The sequence below is a fragment of the Lutra lutra genome, chromosome 2, assembly GCF_902655055.1.
Source record: "Lutra lutra chromosome 2, mLutLut1.2, whole genome shotgun sequence".
In the NCBI taxonomy this organism is placed as follows: Eukaryota; Metazoa; Chordata; class Mammalia; order Carnivora; family Mustelidae; genus Lutra; species Lutra lutra.
Genome location: NC_062279.1, coordinates 100693262 through 100712139, shown reverse-complemented (window position 1 = coordinate 100712139; position 18878 = coordinate 100693262). Strand labels below are relative to the sequence as shown.

At 40.5% G+C, this 18878-nt stretch overlaps 1 pseudogene; it reads left to right on the top strand.

The window, feature by feature from the left end:
- Positions 1–362: 362 nt before the first annotated feature.
- On the top strand, positions 363–18761 carry LOC125094112 (all-trans-retinol dehydrogenase [NAD(+)] ADH7-like; annotated as a pseudogene).
- The last annotated feature ends 117 nt before the right edge of the window (positions 18762–18878 follow it).

Below are 18878 nucleotides of genomic sequence, written 5' to 3'. Positions count from 1 at the left end.
AAAAAAGAGAACAAATCACCAGCTCGACTTAATGACATACAACGCTTCCCAGAGTAATAACTGCCTTCTTCCCAGGGTCACACCTCCTGCCTTCTAGTTCTTAGACATGCTCCCTTTCCAGTTGCTTTGATGATTTGTGGCCTACCCTTCTCAGTAAAAAAACAACCCTTAGGCTCATATCTACAAAGAGCTGGCAGGCTTTGGTGCTTTGGAGTTATTTTCAACTTGTTCTCAGCCACATACACAGCAAAACTGGTCTTATATGTTTTTTTTAAAGGGGGAAAATCGGGGTGGGGGTGATGTTGGGCAGGGGAGTACAAACAACTTGGATTATCTTTTCACTTGCTTCCTGATCCCCTCAAATGGAAATTCTCATCAGCAGCACACTCAGCTGGTGAGTTGAGCACAATGGAGAGTTTATGTTTAGCAAATGTGAAACTCTTGCCTTATTATGAAAAATCTGCTTTGGATTCTTTTCTTGGGCAGGGTGTGCATGCAAAAGAAAACGCCAAGCACATTTCACAGGGCGGTTCTGAAAGCTCACACCCTGCGCCTGAAGAAAGGATCAGCAGAATCTTCCTCTGCCAGGTTAGAGCTGCAGAAACCCCAGCCCAGCCTGGCTCTCCAGCCTGGCCCCGCTTGGTACACTGGAAGGATGAAAGGATGAGTTTCAGCTTTCATCTGGCTGTCTGACCATCTGAGTTTTGTGGTGCTGGAGAGAGAAACTTTTAGGAACAGAGGCCAGAAACAAATCCCATCCTGAAGTTTTGGCGACTAGCAGTTGTGTGCCACTCAGCCTCACAACTGCACGAGTCCCTCCACCATGATGAATGACTCAGCAACAGGCCCAAGTTCATTTCCCTGTGGGTCCCTTTTCTTCCTCTCTTAACCTTCTCACTCACAGCAATTTTCTTTTACTGACTGACAATTTAATAAGCATCTCCGCACGTTACTTCGTGGAGATTGCACGACAAGCTGTAAAGCCGGTATAACTTCCTCTGTGGGTAAAGTTCAGAGCATTTAGCATCTTGCCACAAAGCCTAACCGGCCACTGCTGGAGCTCATGCTTGAACCCAGTTCTCCTGACCCTGGTCACTGTTTTCACTTCCCCGCTCTCATGTTGAAACGGGGGTGTTCAGAGTCCTGTTTGCGGTCTGAAGGGGGAAGGATTGGGGCTTGTGAGAGAGGAGGGCTCTGACCTCTGAAGCTAAGGCAACCCCCCGCACGCCACACACCTGCATGGACCCTGTTGTGATTTAGAACCAGCCAAGGTGACCAGTAGGTCTCCATTGGCCTGAGACTTCCTGGCTGTGGCACTTAAAATCGTGTGTCCTGGGAACTCCTTCAAACCTGGGCAAACCAGAATGGTTCCTCATCCCATGTGTGGGTTGTATTTTGCTTCTGCTCCGCCTGAATTTCTGGTAGTACCTCCAGGTTCAGAAGATTCTTAACCTTAAACTCTTAGGAAATGTTGGAGATTTCTGAGACCCTACAACTGATCTCTGCAAAACAGTTTTTGCTGAACCTGGACTCCTGGTCGTTCTGTTTCCAAGTATCCCACTATTTAAAAAATCCTAGCCCTTGGTTGCCAATGGGAAGCAAGGTTACTTGGCGGAGTTTTGCTACTCATTATGCACCAGGCAGGAAGAGCTTTATTATGATCCTCACCACTAATCCTCAGCATATCATGCAATGTAGTCAGTACTATTCGCATTTTATGAATGTCCAGCTGAGGTACTACACATTCGAGCAAGGTTCCAGACCATGTACCAGGTGTATATGACTCCAAAGCCCTTCCTCCTTCCTGCAGTACACTTCTCCAAGTTCTTCCGGGTCCCCTATGTCTTATCCTGAGCAAATTAGAGTTGCCTGGGTATTTTGAAATTAGCACCGTTCTTTCGAGGCTCTTGTAAACTTCTGGAGTAGAACAAGGATCACAGTTAGGAGATTCAGTACTCTGTGAGAACTGGCCCCAGAATGTCATAGAAAAACGGTAAAGCGGTTTAGAAGAGAGATCCAGCCAATAACTCCTCCAAACCCAAATTTAGGACAGATGTGCTGTATTACCCAACATGACTGCATTTTTTTTTATGACTGCATTTTTAAAAATTTATTTCTTTTCAAGTGTAACAGAATTCATTGTTTATGTACCACACCCAGTGCTCCATGCAATATGTGCCCTCCATAATACCAACCACCTGGCTCCCCCAATCTCCCTCCCCCCACCCTTTCAAAACCTCAGATTGTTTTTCATTGTCCATAGTCTCTCATGGTTCATCTCTCCTTCTGATTTCCCTCAACTCCCTTCTCCTCTCCATCTCCCCATGTCCTCCATGTTATTTGTTATGCTCCACAAATAAGTGAAACCATATGATAATTGACTCTCTCTGCTTGACTTATTTCACTCAGCATAATCTCTTCCAGTCCCGTCCATGTTGATACAAAAGTTGGGTATTCATCCTTTCTGAGGGAGGCATAATACTCCATAGTGTATATGGACCACATCTTCCTTATCCATTAGTCCATTGAAGGACATCTTGGTTCTTTCCACAGTTTGGCGACCGTGACCATTGCTGCTATAAACACTGGGGTACAGATGGCCCTTCTTTTCACTACATCTGTATCTTTGGGGTAAATACCCAGTAGTGCAATTGCAGGGTCATAGGGAAGCTCTATTTTTAATTTCTTGAGGAATCTCCACACTGTTCTCCAAAGTGGCTGCACCAACTTGCATTCCCACCAACAGTGTAAGAGGGTTCCCCTTTCTCCACATCCTCTCCAACACACGTTGTTTCCTGTCTTGCTAATTTTGGCCATTCTAACTGGTGTAAGGTGGTATCTCAATGTGGTTTTAATTTGAAGCCATTCTAACTGGTGTAAGGTGAATCTCAATGTGGTTTTAATTTGAATTTCCCTGATGGCTAGTGATGATGAGCACTTTTTCATGTGTCTGATAGCCATTTGTATGTCTTCATTGGAGAAGTGTCTGTTCATGTCTTCTGCCCATTTTTTGACATGATTATCTGTTTTGTGTGTGTTGAGTTTAAGTTCTTTGTAGATCCTGGATATCAACCTTTTGTTTGTACTGTCATTTGTGAATATCTTCTCCCATTCTGTGGGTTGCCTCTTTGTTTTATTGACTGTTTCCTTTGCTGTGCAGAAGTTTTTGATCTTGATGAAGTCCCAAAAGTTGATCTTCGCTTTTGTTTCCTTTGCCTTTGGAGACATATCTTGAAAGAAGTTGCTGCATTTTTTTTTTTAAGATTTTTATTTATTTGACAGACAGAGATGACAAGCAGGCAGAGAGGCAGGCAGAGAGAGAGGAGGAAGCAGGGTCCCTGCTGAGCAGAGAGCCCTATGTGGGGCTCGATCCCAGGACTCTGGGATCATGACCTGGGCCGAAGGCAGAGGCTTTAACCACTGAGCCACCCAGGCGCCCAGTTGCTGCATTTTTTTAACTGAATTTTTCATTTTTTTAAGTAGGTCACCTTCTGTAGTTTGGCTTTTGACATTTTATTGTCCAATCAACTCTCCTAGAAAAGGGATTAAGACCAAAAGATTTATACTGATAACAAGCCTCACTCAATGCACTATTTTTTGGGGGCGGGGGTTAACATGCTGTAGGATTTTGCCAAGGCCTTTAGAAGGAATTTACAATTGAGTGGCACATCCCATGTTGGCATTCTTTTGCCTTTGTTCATAAGTAAACAACTTTTCATTGCTGAGAATAAAGTTTGTTTTCTTTGGTTTGAAGGCTGAGACTCAGAATGTTTGTCTATACCTGCATTTTCTCCTTTGCTTGATAATACCTGCAAGATATGCTGGCTTTCTTTAGTGTTTTCACTGCTAAAACAATGACACTCACACTCAGGCCTGATCAACCAGTAGTGTGCTTTTATCTGGTGGGTTTAAATTTGACTGTTGAGATTATATATTACATATTACATGAGGAGAGATATTTGTGGCAGTCATACCAGTTTTTCCTAAGACAGTGTTGTTTGTATGTATTATCTGAAAAATATTTCATAGTGTTAACAGCTTTGTCTGAAGAGTTAGAAAACCTGCCTCTCCGATTCACTCTATAAGAATGAAATCTCCCTTTTGTGGAAAGAATGTACTTGGAGGTGAGTGTGCGAGTGTCACCACTAAACACTATAAAAAGTAAAATCACTTATTTGTGGAGCATAACAAATAACATGGAGGACAAGGGGAGATGGAGAGGAGAAGGGAGTTGAGGGAAATTGGAAGGGGAGGTGAACCGTGAGAGACTATGGACTTTGAAAACAACCTGAGGGTTTTGAAGGGGTGGGGGGTGGGATGTTGGGGGAACCAGGTGGTGGGTATTAGGGAGGGTACAGATTGCATGGAGCACTGGGTGTGGTGCAAAAACAATGAATACTGCCGAAAAGAAATAAATAATTTAAAAAAAAAAAAGAAGTAAAATCTGTTTCGGGCACCCTCCTGTGGATAGAGGCAGAAGATCCAGAAGATGATAGCATCATTACATCTTAAATTAAGAAAGAGTGGACTGAAGTGGTCAAGTAGCTACTTTAGAAAAGCTATGGTTCAGTGAGTTAAAGCCTCTGCCTTCATCTCAGGTCATGATCCCAGGGTCCTGGAATAGAGCCCCACATCAGGCTCTCTGCTCAGCAGGGAGCCTGTTTCCCATCCTCTCTCTCTGCCTGCCTCTCTGCCTACTTGTGATCTCTGTCTGTCAAATAAATAAATAAAATCTTTATTAAAAAAAGAAAAGAAAAGAAAAGCTAAGCATTTGCTCAAGTAAATGAAAGCCCTTGATATTTGGAAGTCAGTATACAGGCTGGATTTCAGTTTCCTTTCTGCCCTGAACTTGCACCTTTGTGCACACTGTTAGAAAATTTTCAGTGATGGGGCACCCGTGTGGCTCAGTTGGTTAAGCATCTGTCTTCGGCTCAGGTCATGATCCCAGGGTCCTTGGATCGAGCTCCACATCGGGCCCCCTGGTCAGCGGGGAGCCTGCTTTTCCCTCTCCCTCTGCTGCTCCCCCTGCTTGTTCTCTCTCTCTCTCTAATAAATAAATAAATAAATAAAACCTTAAAAAAAAAGAAAGGAAGAAAGAAAACTTCCAATGATGAACTGAGTAACCTCAAGATGACACTTTCCAATTATAATTAATGATAAGGTGTATAATTTAAGATATAGTGTAAGAGCCATACAATTTTGATATAAAGGTAGCCATGCAGTAGTGTGGTTTGCATAAGGGATATAGATATATATATCTAGATATCTAGATATCTATATCCCAAGTTGCTATAGTGTTTCAGGGTACCTCATGAAAGGAAGCATTCTCTTAACATTGGGGATTATTTTTTCTCTTTTTTTGAATAAACATTTTCTTTTTAATTAAAAAGTGAAAGATGATTGTTCAGCTTGCTAGGGCTGCCACAACAAAGTACACAGACTGGATGGCTTAAACAACAGAAATGGATTTTCACTTATTTGTGGAGCATAACAAATAGCATGGAGGACAAGGGGAGATGGAGAGGAGAAGGGAGTTGAGGGAAATTGGAAGGGGAGGTGAACCGTGAGAGACTATGGACTCTGAAAAAACAATCTGAGGGTTTTGAAGGGGCAGGGGGTGGGAGGTTGGGGGAACCAGGTGGTGGGTATTGGAGAGGGCACGGATTGCATGGAGCACTGGTTGTGGTGCAAAAACAATGAATACTGTTACGCTGAAAAAAAATAATAAATTAATTTTAAAAATTAAAAATTAAATAAATAAAAAAGAAATGGATTTTCCCACAGTTCTGGCAGCTAGAAGTCTGCAATCAAGGTTAGCAAGGTTGGTTTCTTCTGAGGCCTCTCTCTTTGACTTGTAAATGTCATTTTTTCTCCTTTCTCACATGGTCTTCTCTCAGTACATGTCTGTGTATGGACTACTCTGCTTAATTTTTTTTAAGATTTTATTTGTTTATTTGGGAGAGAGAACAAAGTGTGGGGATAAGGGGTAGGGGCAGGGAGAAGCAGACTCCCCACTGAGGCAGGACCCTCATGTGGAGCTTGGATCATGACCTGAGCAGAAGACAAATGCTTAACGTACTGAGTCATGCAAGGTGCCCCATAACTTCCCTGCTTAAAGACTCCAGTCATTTCCACAGTTTGGCAACCGTGGCCATTGCTGCTATGAACATTGGTGTATAGATGACCCTTCTTTTCACTACATCTGTATCTTTGGGGTAAACACCCAGCAGTGCAATTGCAGGGTCATAGGGAAGCTCTATTTTTTAATTTCTTAAGGAATCTCCACACTGTTTTCCAAAGTGGTTGCACCAGCTTGCATTCTAACCAAGATTCCCTTCAATGGATGAATGGATAAAGATGTCATCCATATATACTATGGAGTATTATGCCTCCATCAGAAAAGATAAATACCCAACTTTTGTATCAACATGAATGGGACTGGAAGAGATTATGCTGAATGGAGTAAGTCAAGCAGAGAAAGTCAATTATCATATGGTTCGCTATTTGTGGAGTATAAGGAATAACACGGAGGACATGGGGAGATGGAGAGAAGGGAGTTGTGGGAAACTGGAGGGGGAGATGAACTGTGAGAGACTGTGGACTCTGAGGAACTGAGGGTTTTGGAGAGGAGAGGGGTGGGAGGTTGGGTGAGCCTGGTGGTGGGTATTATGGAGGGCACGTATTGCATGGAGCACTGGGTGTGGTGCATAAACAATGAATTCTGGAACACTGAAAAGAAATTAAAAAAATAAATAAAATTTTTTAAAAAAAGGACTCCAGTCCTAATGGCTTACAGGCCTACCCTAATACCTCATTTTAACTTAATTATCTCTTAAAACACCATCTCTAATACAGAGATGTTCCAAGGAATTGGAGATTAGGACTTCAACATATGCAGTTTAGGGCAATACAATCCAGCACATAACTATAGTCATTTTATAAAATGTGAATAATCAGAAAATATGAGAGGGAAAAATCAACCATAGTCTTATATCCTAAAAACTACCATTGATTTCATTTTTGTTTATGTTTCCCTCCTTACAGTTTTCCATCCATAATGTATGAAGTTATACTCACACAATATATAAAAATTTTCACTCTATTTTCCTAACTTATTGTATTTTCTAAATTTATTATGATTTAAAAGCATTTTTTTAATGTTTAACTCTGTTTTCTAGATTTACCATAATTTATTTCATCATTTCTCTCTACTGTTTACATATTTGTTTAAAAATATTGTTTATATATTTTCCTTTATAAACAGTGCTGTAATGACCACTAATATATATTACGATTTTTGGAATTTAGCATTTATTTAAGGTAGATTTAAAAAATGGAATTATAGGGTAAAAGTGTCAAAATACTTGTAAGTAGGGTCCAAAGTTTTGGTTATGCAAGAGGAATGAGTTTTGGAGATGTAATGTACAGGATGGTGATGACAGTTGGCAATATTATGTTGTATACATGAAATTTGCTAAGAGAATACACCTTGAATTATATCTTCTCAACACACACATAATAGTAACAATGTAGAGGTGAAGGATAAGTTATTTAGTTTGACTGAAGATCTTTTCACAATGTATACATATATCAAAACATCAAGTTATATTTCTTAAACATATATAAATTTCATATGACAAAGATATTGTAGAAATGTCGATAAAAGAAATAAAGTGTGGTCATCCACAAAAATAAAACAGTCTTAAGTATCCTGATGTGTATACTACAAGTTATTTTCCAAAGGTGTTCATATAACACCCATTACCATTTCACCACCCCTTTGACAATACTGTGCTTTCTCACATAGTAAAAAGTCATTGCTCATACTACCCAAAGCAATTTATAGATTCAATCCAATCCTTATGAAAATACCAACAGCATTTTTCACAAGACTAGAATAAACAATCCCAAAATTTTTATAGAACCACAGAATACCTCAAATAGCCAAAGCAATCTTGAGAACAAAGCTGGAAGTATCACAATTTTAGATTTCAAGATATACGACAAAGCTGTAGGAATCAAAACGGTATGGTACTGGCACAAAAATACACGCACAGATCAATGGAACAGAATAAAGACTCCACAAATAAAACCACAATTATATGGTCAACTAATCTATGACAAAGGAGACAAGAATATGCAATGGGAAAAAACCTCTTTAACAAATAGTCCTGAGAAAACTGGACAGCTACATGCAAAAGAATGAAACTGGACCACTTTCTAATACCAGACACAAAGAATTTTCTTTATCCTTGATCTTCCCTCTCCATCACCTTATACGCAATCTAGCTGCAAGTCTTATTAACTTTACCTACAGGCAATATTTCAAATTTGGCCATTTTCTTCAACTCACCACCATCATCACATCTTGACTGGAATGATGTAATGGCTTCCCTTCTGTTGTCCTCATTACTCTTCATCACTCCAATAAGTCTCCATTTATCAGCCAAAGTAATTTCATAAAACATAAATCAGACTGCTTTCCTTTTTCATCAGGAGTCTTTCAGTAGATTCTATAATGGAAAAATATCATCCCTCCCATGACAAAATGGCCACAACTTGTCTCTCTTGAGACCCCCAAGCCTGCTGAGCTCTTCCTGCATAAAAGCATTTCGATCACATGCTCAGTCTGAGAAATTCTTGTTTCTTTGTCTACTCTACCTGTGGAGAAACCTCTTCCCATTATTCAAGGGAACATAATTGCTTCATTAAAGTGTGTGCTCCAAATCTCAAACTCTCATTATAGCTAAGTCCTCCTCATTAAATTATGAGCTCTAGGAAGGTATTGATCAAGTCTTCTTTAATCACTACAGTGCTTATCAAGGAGCATGAACACAGCAATGGCTTAATAATTAGCAGTTGGACAAAAAGGAATGTGTGAATGAATAAAAGAAGGGGATGTCCAAATATGTGGAAGAGGTGTGAAAAAGATGAAGGAGCTTGCGGAAAATATGCAGCAGATGTGGAGAGAGATTTGTCCTAAACATGAGCCCATGACAAGTCTGAGGTCCACAAATCTAAAACATTAGTGTGCATGCACATATCAGTAGCATTTTCAGTCACCACTTGCTTATAGATTTCTTTGGAAAATCCTGGAGATGTAACATTCTGTCCTAGATAGAGGTGAAAAAACAACAAGAAACATTGGATTTATTTTTACAATTTGTATTTATAATTTTTTTTGCTGTATAAGATGTATTGATACTGTATTAACGCTTGACTAATATACTATTAAAAAAGACAATCTCCACTTTGAGGTATTTTTTTTCCCCTGGAAGCTGTATCTTAAGGCAAATCACTTGAATGAACATATGTTCTTGCCTTTGCCTATTTGAAAATAGGTCACACTTACAATATAAGAGTATGTGAGGGGGAGGTCTCCAAACCCCCCTTTGTTTCAATGATTCACTGGAAGAATTTATGAAACTCAGAAAACTGATTATCCTCATGTTTACAGATTATTACAGCAAAAGGATACAGAGCAAAAATGGCAAACAAAAAAGGCACGTAGGGCAGAGTCCAGGAAAGACCAGGTACAATCTTCTGGTTGTCCTCTCCCAACGATATCGCATGGACAGAGCTTAATTTTCCCAGCAACAATGTGTGTCAACCATGGAAGTTCACCCAGACCTTGAAGTCCATGGTTTCTATTGGGGAACATAGGTATGGAGCACTCCTGTGACCAACCTCAGCTATTCAGACCCCAGTATCACCAGAAGTCAAGTTCATAGCTCAAAGCCCCAGGTATGCAAAAATGGGCATTCACCATACATGATTATTAGCATAAACTATCATATCCAAAGTTGTCAGATATACAGAGACTCACATAAGGCAGGATAACCTAAGGACTCAAAAGTTATCTTCTAGGAGCTGATCAAGGGTCAGTCTGAAAACTTCTGGAATATGGGGCACCTGGGTGGCCCAGTCAGTTAAGCATCTGCCTTCAGCTCAAGTCATGATCCCAGGGTCCTGGGATTGCATCCTGCATCAGACTCCTTGCTCAGCGACGAGTCTGCTTCTCTCTCTCCTTCTGCCTGCCATTCCCCCTGCTTGTACTCTCGGCACTCTCTGTGTCAAATAAATGGATCTTAAAAAAAAAAAAAAAAAGACTTCTGGAATAGTGAAACACAGATTTTTTTTTTTAAATTAAAGAACACTAAGGGGATGGGAACAATGAAGAAAAACAATGGTAAAAAGTAGAACTTAATTATATTTTAAAATTCCTGTATTTGGTATTTTTATTTTAGACTATGGTATTCTTCTGCAATAATGATATTGATAATTTACTACAGACATTAATCTCTAATTCCCATTCCTTCAAAGAGGAAGGTTGGGAAAGGGAGAGGGTCATTGGTTTGTTGTTCATTTTCTTGTTTGGTGGGGTTGTCATTGTTTTCAGATGGAAGGAACAGTTAGCAGGATAGGGCCATGATCCATTTAGAGGCTCAGAGGCAAGTAACAAGAGGGTCAAGAAACTATCACTTGACAGATGGATAGCTGAGACCTAGGGAGAAGTTGAGTGGTACAGTTTTGTGATTAGAAAGATCGCACTTTGGGGCGCCTGGGTGGCTCAGTGGGTTGGGCCGCTGCCTTCGGCTCGGGTCATGATCTCAGGGTCCTGGGATCGAGTCCTGCATCGGGGTCTCTGCTCAGTGGGGAGCCTGCTTCCCTCTCTCTCTGCCTGCCTCTCTGTCTACTTGTGATCTCTCTCTGTCAAATAAATAAATAAAATAAAATCTTTAAAAAAAAAAAAGAAAGATCGCACTTCAGGGCCACCTTGGTAAGTCAAACACTTACTAGAGATAAAGCTGAATGAGCTTCAGAAGACTGAGCTAAAATCATAAGCTTTCATGCCTAAATCTAGAACCTGAAATGCAACAAAAGCTTCTGTCTCAAATCTGGACAATAAAGCTAGTACATAAACTGAAAGGAAAGGCAGAACATACCCAGTTGAGTTTCTGGTGCAAAATTCTCCCCATTAAGGAATCCATCAATAAAGTTTATTGAATGAATGAATGATACTTGAGAGAATGACTATACTGGCTTCAAAGCTTCAAATTCAGGAAGTGAACTAAAGGATTAGGATGCCATAACTGACATTAAAACCCATGGACAGTAGGTGTAATATATCTGTAGTTCTCTGTAAATCTCCGATTATAGGTACAGACATTTCAAAACACATGCACACGTATATATACACAAGGTATTCCTTCAGGTGGTCCCTTCAAGGAAGACAAAACCAGAGAATCAGAAGGTCTTAAAATAGGCCCTGCTTACCCATAAGCCTCTGTATTTAGGGAAGGAGGAAAGGTAGGGAGGGAGAGAGGGAGAGAGGGAGGGAGGGAGAAACTATCACAATAAGTGTCATACCTGTTCCATGGGTTTCCTGGTGTTCAGGTCTCTCTGATACCTGATGTGAAACAGGATTAGGACTCTTCTAGCAGGAAAATAACTTCTGGCTAGAGCCTTCTTTAATATAGCTGAGTAAAAATCCCAAAACTGATTAGCCTCATTTCCTTCCTAGAGCTACATACGCATGGATCACTTAATGGCAATGTGGAGATTTGGCTTTGATGAAAAACCAATTTATTTACAAATGACTCTGAGTCATGGTTATTTAAGGAAATGTTAGAGCAAACCTAGATTTAGAATAACTCTGTGGAGAAGAGATAATAGAGATCTTGCCACTTATTTCATCCCATTATGAGGTAAGATGAGGTTGTGGGTGGTGGCCAGGAAGGCTACAGAAACTCCCATGCAAAGGTTTGAATAATGTAACATTTTATAAAGGGTTTTCAGTTATCTGGCAAATACTGTTTTTGTTCCTTTTCTGTTCTCAGACCTTCTGCTGTTTCTAATCCTCTTTGAAGCATTATCATCAGAATAAGTCATCCAATCCTGATACCATACAGAGCCTCCGAATTTTGTGTTCTTGATACTGCCTTTTGATCCTACTTCTAGCATTTACAGGTCACCCTGTGGTGAAATTGTGCTGTCTTTGGCCTGGGAGGGATAGCCTTTCAGTCATCATGAGCTGTAGGCTGGCTGGGTACCCAGGTTTCTTGGGATTTACCTAAACAAAGACAAATTTGAGAAGGCCATGGCTATGGTTGCCACCAAATGCATCAATTCCCAGGACTCTATAAAGCCCATGGGTGAGGTGCTTTCAGAAATGACAGGCAACACCATGGCCTAGGAGTTTTGAAGTCATTGGGCATCTTGAAATGGTGATAAGAGCCAAGATAGGGGAGCCATACAACACCCAAGCTCTTGATCACACAAGGCAAAACTCACTTTCTATAGCTTTGTTAACAACCAACTACAGAAATAAACCTGCTATGCCCAAACTAGTAACCATGAAGCAGGTTTATTTAAAAAGTCAAAAGCTTATTAAGTGTGTCTCCTAACCATAAGTATCACATTACACCACTCTCATGTGACCAGAGTGCAAGGCAGTCAAACACCTAGACAAGTTTTTGTGTTCTCTTTCTTGTGTATCTGGATTTCTTGTATATCTCTTGTATATCTTGTGTATCTTGCATATCTTGTATATCTTTCTTGTACATCTGGATTTTTGGACAAAGATAATTCCATCTCTTATACCTTAACGAGCCAAATATCACAAAGTGACCCTCTGAGATCCACAGGGAAAGGGGACTTTTCCAAATTTGGCAGTCTCATCCCCCAAATCCATGATGTAACCAACTGCACTCTTTACGCCTGAGTTTTGTTTTCCTGAATGTGAATTCCCTTAAAATAGAAGCCTTCAACTTCTTTTTTTTTTTTTTTTAAGATTTTATTTATTTGACAGAGAGAGACACAGCAAGAGCGGGAACACAAGCAGGGGGAGTTGGAGAGGGAGAAGCAGGCTTCTCACTGAGCAGGGAGCCCCATGCAGGGCTCGATCCCAGGACTCTGGGATCAGGACCTGAGCAGAAAGCAGATGCTTAACGACTGAGCCACCCAGTTGCCCCAGCTTTCAACTTTCTAAAATGTGCCCCCATTGCAGCAGCCAGTAGCACCAGATCCCCCTTTAGATTAGAGAAGTAGGTCCGGGGTATATTATTAGGGTCTATTGATTTCTAGATGATACTTTGATGAACACTGGTCTTTGAAAAATGTGCACATCCATTGTTATAATCCAGCAACTACTCAAAAAACCACTTGGACAAATGGCCACAAAATGTGGGTTTAGCCTCCAAGATGTCATCAAAAAAAGAAACTCCTTTGTCTCACGTTTTAATATTTTATTTTCATACCTTTTTAAAAAAGATGAGTCAATTGACTTAGTAGAGTTAATTCAATTTAATTGAGTTCAAATGACTTTTCAGGGCTCATCAGAAGTGGTGATATTGGTCTGAAAAATAGCACAGGAATTTTCTCTTGAGTTTTGGTCCATGGTACATTGAAATGCCATGAACACCGACCACAATAATTTTTGCTCTCTGCCTTGAAGAGCAAATGTATGAAAAAGTTAAATTAAGACTAGAATTACAGTGGCGCCTGGGTGGCTCAGTGGGTTAAGCCTCTGCTTTCGGCTCAGGTCATGATCCCAGGGTCCTGGGATAGTGTCCCGCGTCAGCCTCTCTGCTCACAGGGAGCCTGCTTTCCCCCTTCTCTCTCTGCCTGCCTCTCTGTCTACTTGTGATCTCTGTCTGTCAAATAAATAAATAAAATCTTAAAAAAAAAAAAAGACTAGAATTACACTGTAATTTTTAAAAAGATCTTATTTATTTATTTGACAGAGAGAGAGAGAGATCACAAAGAGGCAAAGAGGCAGGCAGAGAGAGGGGGGGAAGCAGGCTTCCCACTGAGTGGAGAACCTGATGCAGTGCTTGATCACAGGACCCTGAGACCATGACCTGAGCCGAAGGCAGAGGCTTAACCCACTGAGCCACCCAGGTGCCCCTATAATTTTTTGTTTTAAGCAAGCAGAAAACAAAGGCATGGGGACCTAATTCAGCATCATGACTTGGAAATTGAACTATTTTCTGGAACCACAGTAACATGTAGGACATTTCAGGGTCCATGAGATATTACAAAACAGAAGGAACAAATAATAGCCTTTGTTTTAAACTCAGATTGATGCCCTTGCATTCTGCTATGGAACCAGCATGGTGCAAGTTGCTCCTCCATGAGCCAACATGCTCACCCACAGCCCTATGCTGCTCCTCACTGGACACATGTGGATGCGATTGTGTAGGGGTAAGGACAGCAGAGCCTCTGACCTGAGAGTGGTGTCTTAAACCTTGGAGCTTCAACAAGTGAGAGAAGCCTATTGTCTCATTATAACCCCCCTTACAGAATTTCCAAAGATGGGTATAAAATGAAACCATGACCACATGATATGAAGAATTACCCACCCCTCACCCTGATTTAGGGCTTTTAGTTGGCATGTGTTTAAAATTGGCATTTACAACTCAAGTTCCTCAAAGGCTCGAATAGAAGCACCAGCATTGTCTCTATCATAATGATTTGTGGGACAAGAAGTTCTAGTTGATTGTTCTCAAAATATTCAAGAATGTGTATTAAAAATAAAAAGTATCCAATTCACAATAGCATCAGAAAGAAATTATGGACCCTAAGCCAAAATATACAAAAAGAATGTGTTACATTTTATAGGGACAATTGAGAGTCACAGTAAAATGAGTGACATGGACAATGGTCAACTCTCAGTCCTGGTCTTGTATGAACTATCAGCAGAATTTGATACTGCTGGTGGCTGCCTTTTTCTCAAACGCTCTGTTCACTTGGATTCTTGATATCACTTTGTTGTTCTTCTTGTTGTTCTTCTCTTTTTTTTTTTTATTTTCGTGTCTCCCTGGTCACTCCTTCCAGGAATCTATGCCAGAGCCTCTACATTCCTCAGACATCTAACTTTGGGGTATCCTAGGGCACAGTCCTCAGACTTCCTCCTCTTTACTTACCTTTACTTCCAAGGGGATCTCCTCTAGTCTCATGGCTTTAAATACACAGTTTATGATACTTAAGGTTATCTCTTCAGCCTAGACCTCCACCTGAGCTGCAGACTCATATACCCAATAACCTACCTGACACCCCCACTTAGATATTTGATAGACATGAAAACTCAACTTGCCCCAGACCACACATGATTCCACCACCTCTAACCTAAGGCCCCAACCTATTCCTCCAAATCTTCCCACTGCAATAAACAATAGCTCCATCATTTCTGTTGGTCAGGCTCCAAAACCTGGATTATGCCCTCTCTCTCAAATAATGAATGTTTCATCAAGTCCTATTGGCTCTATCTTCAAAGCATACCCAGGGTCTGACCATTTCTCACCAGCACCTTCACTTGTCCATGCCACTATCATCTCCTTCCTGCATTAGAGTAACTTCTTAAATGGACTTCCTGCTTTTGCCCTTTGCCCCTATATAGAATGGTCCCCTCAGAGCAGCCAGACTGTTAAAAATGGGAGTCAGATCAGGTCACACCTCTCTCAAAACCCTCTAATGGCTTCCTTTTTCACTCAGAATAAAATTCCAAAATATGCAATGGCCAAAAGGCCCCACATGATCTGGCCCTCTGACCCCAGGTGCTACTATTCTTCTGTCCTCACACTGCTCAGCAACACTAGACTCCTCCCTGTTCTATGGGCCAACACTCGACCTCACTGGCCTTTGCGTTTACTCTGCCCTCTCCCTGAAATATTCTTTCCCAAGATTTCTGGCTAGCTCATTTCCTTTAGGTTTTTGCTCAAGTGTCACTTTATCAAGCAGCCTTTCCCTGAGCTTTATTAAGTGACATTCCTTCCCCCCCTCCCCACCCTCATTCCCTGGCACTCCCCTCCTGCCTTTACTCTGTTTGTCCTTCATGCTTGTCACGGATTACGCATTTATTGTCAGTTCTCAACACTGAAAGGAGACGATTCTCATGCTTCTTGCGAGCAGCGACTTGGTATGTTTCACTATACTGGCAGCCCTGAAATGGTGCCTGATACTCAGTCCATATTCAATAGGTATTTACTGAATAACCGAAGTTTACTTCTAATATTCCTGTATAATCCAGAATCTCCCCATACCACACACACAGTCCAAGTGAGGAGGCTCAACTTATATCTCTTATTGTTTGTTCCTTAATTCAAGTCTTATTTCCTTGAAGGAGTCTTCTCTAAAAAACCCCATCCATACCAACCAGCCCCTCACTCTTGTAACCCAATTACTGTGGAAAGAAAACAAGCTTTGGCTTCACATCGACCACTAGGTCATGGGTGATCCTGACAAACACTGTAAGCAGAGTGCTGAGTGGGCTCCAGGGAGAATGAGAAGAAAAGAAGAGGAATCGAAAACAATGAACTAGAAACAATTCTTTCTGTAAAGACTGTTTTATGTAAAAGGAACACATCCAGGGCAACAAAAAGAAGATGCAAGATCAAGAAAGGGTTTGTTGTTGTTGTTGTTGTTGTTGTTGTTTTTGCCTTTGTTTCTCAAGACAGGTGAAATACAGCTTATGTGTGTGCTCATGAGAATAGCCATTATGGGAAAAAGGTAATAATTCAGCAGAGAAAAGGGATAAATATAAGATAAAATATAAAGATCACTTGGTAAAATCAAAAGAGAAAATGTGTGTTTATTTATAGGTTAGGAAAGTGGAGATAATGTTCCAAAACTAGTGACTGATTTCCTGGCAAAGAAATTGGACCCAGACCAGTTGATTATCCATGTTTCACATTTTAAAATAAAATTGGTAAAGAATTTGAGCTCCTCTTATTCAGGACAAAGGTCTCTGTTTGTCTGGTGATCTCGATTCCTCCCCACAGTCAACTTTTAAAATGTAATATTTATAAATGTATCCATTTCCTTCATATTTTATTTCTGATTATTTAATCTAACAAGATTGATATCACTGATTATTTCTTCATAGATTTAGTGTATCACTGTCCTATATTAGCCACTTTTTTTTTTGTACTGTTGAAGTCATTGCTTATTACAGAAAAAGAAAGGAGCATGCAACATTGGCATTTCAAAATAAGGAGTGTTTCATTCACTCACAACAAGCAAGAGGATTCAACAGACCCGCTGGACTGATCTGATATCAAATAATTGCATTGATGACTCTTCAAGTTGTGATCACCAGATAGCGCCTGGCAATTATTTGGAACAGCTGGCTGGTATTGTGCATCTATTTATAAAACCGTCCTCTTCTACAAAGCTGGGATCTTTTTTTATTTTCTTTTTCACTTGATTTCATCTTGGCTATTTTTTATCTCATCATAAAGATGCTTATTTTTTCAAGTAAGGCCACAAAAACTTACTTTACAGTTTTCGAAGTGCTTTTTCTAAACCTACTATCTTCTGACCCTTCTATTATTGTGGTTGTCGCAACCATTTCCGGTTGAAGAAACCAAGACTGTGAGCGGCAAGTAAATAACTTCCCAGACCTCACAGAGGCAGACTCAGTGCAAAGCCTGGGCTCTTTCCACCACTTTTGAGCTCCTCTAGCAAAGAGTGGGCAAGTTCCCGGCCAACAAGGGCTTTCTTGTCACACTACTTATTGCTTCTGAGGGTTGGGCAAGAGTTGAGGTAAAATATGAAGAATTCACACAAATATCAACTGGGTCATCCATCTCATAGGTCAGAGATCCTGTGTACAAGATGAAATACATTCCGTTCACTGAGTCTAAATTTACTAAACATCCACTACACGCCAAGGCTTTGGGTTTCATTAGCAACAGGAACTGTGCTAATGAAATCTGAGATCCAAATTCTCACTAGTTTTTCTCCTGCATGCCTTTTCAGTGTTGTCTCTAGTCTCTACATCTGGTCTAGATTACTAGATCATTTTATCATGAACATTCAAACCATTTATAATAATTAAAAAAAAATGGGTCCAACTGTCAGGATTGCCCACATGCCTTTACTCGGTGAAGCAAAAATAATAGCTTAATTTAATAATTACAAATTATTGTCCAAAGAAACAAATTCCAGTTTCAGGAATTTTGCTTCAAATATCCCACCTTCTGCAGTGACTTCCAAATGAATATTTATAAACCCAAGCCCTTCAATTTCCACCTACTTCCTGTAGAGTTCCACTTTAATGCCCCACTTGCACCTGCTTTGTCCAAACAGCTCTTTCACCAGCACATCTTATCTCAGGAAATAATGCCCCCTTTTCTGCTTTTATAGACTAGAAGCCACAGCCTCACATTTGACTTCTTCACTCTTGCCTAGCACATAACAAACTGATGGTAAGACCCGATGGTTCCCCCTCAAGTATGCCTCCCTCTCTTGCTTACAATCATTACCTTAGCTCAGTCTAATCATCCATCATCTGGACAAGTTAACACAGTAGTGGGATAACAGGTCTTCTGCCTACTGCATTTTAGCACAATTGTCAGGCCTTCGCCAAGCTGCTAAAACTCAGCTTGTCCCCAAATGCCAACAACACCTTAGAATAGTTCTGGAAGTCTTTACTATTGGACCACAACCTATTTTATTTACTAATGTATCCAGTCTTTCAAAAACTAAGAACTAAGCACCCATTCTTCTGCAGCATCTGTGTTACACTCTGGAGACCTAGTGAGGGAGGGGGTCTCATCTACTTTTATAAGTCCACTAGGCATTCAGAAGTTTAAGTGCACTCAATTACCCTTCCTGCTCACACCTTGCTAGCCTTAAACATGCTTTCCCTTCAGCCAGAAAAACTCACTTCCTATTGTCAGCCTGTGGCAGCTGTACTGATGCTTCAAGAATTGGCTCAGATATCCTTATCAAAGACCCACAAGAAGGAAATTAATTGATGAGGACTTCCAGTCCAGGATATTACCAATAACAGAATTTACCTGAAGATTCTGTAACAGATAGGAAGGCCAATTGGTTTAACTGTCATCTGGGGAGGTATGGAAACAAATTACAAA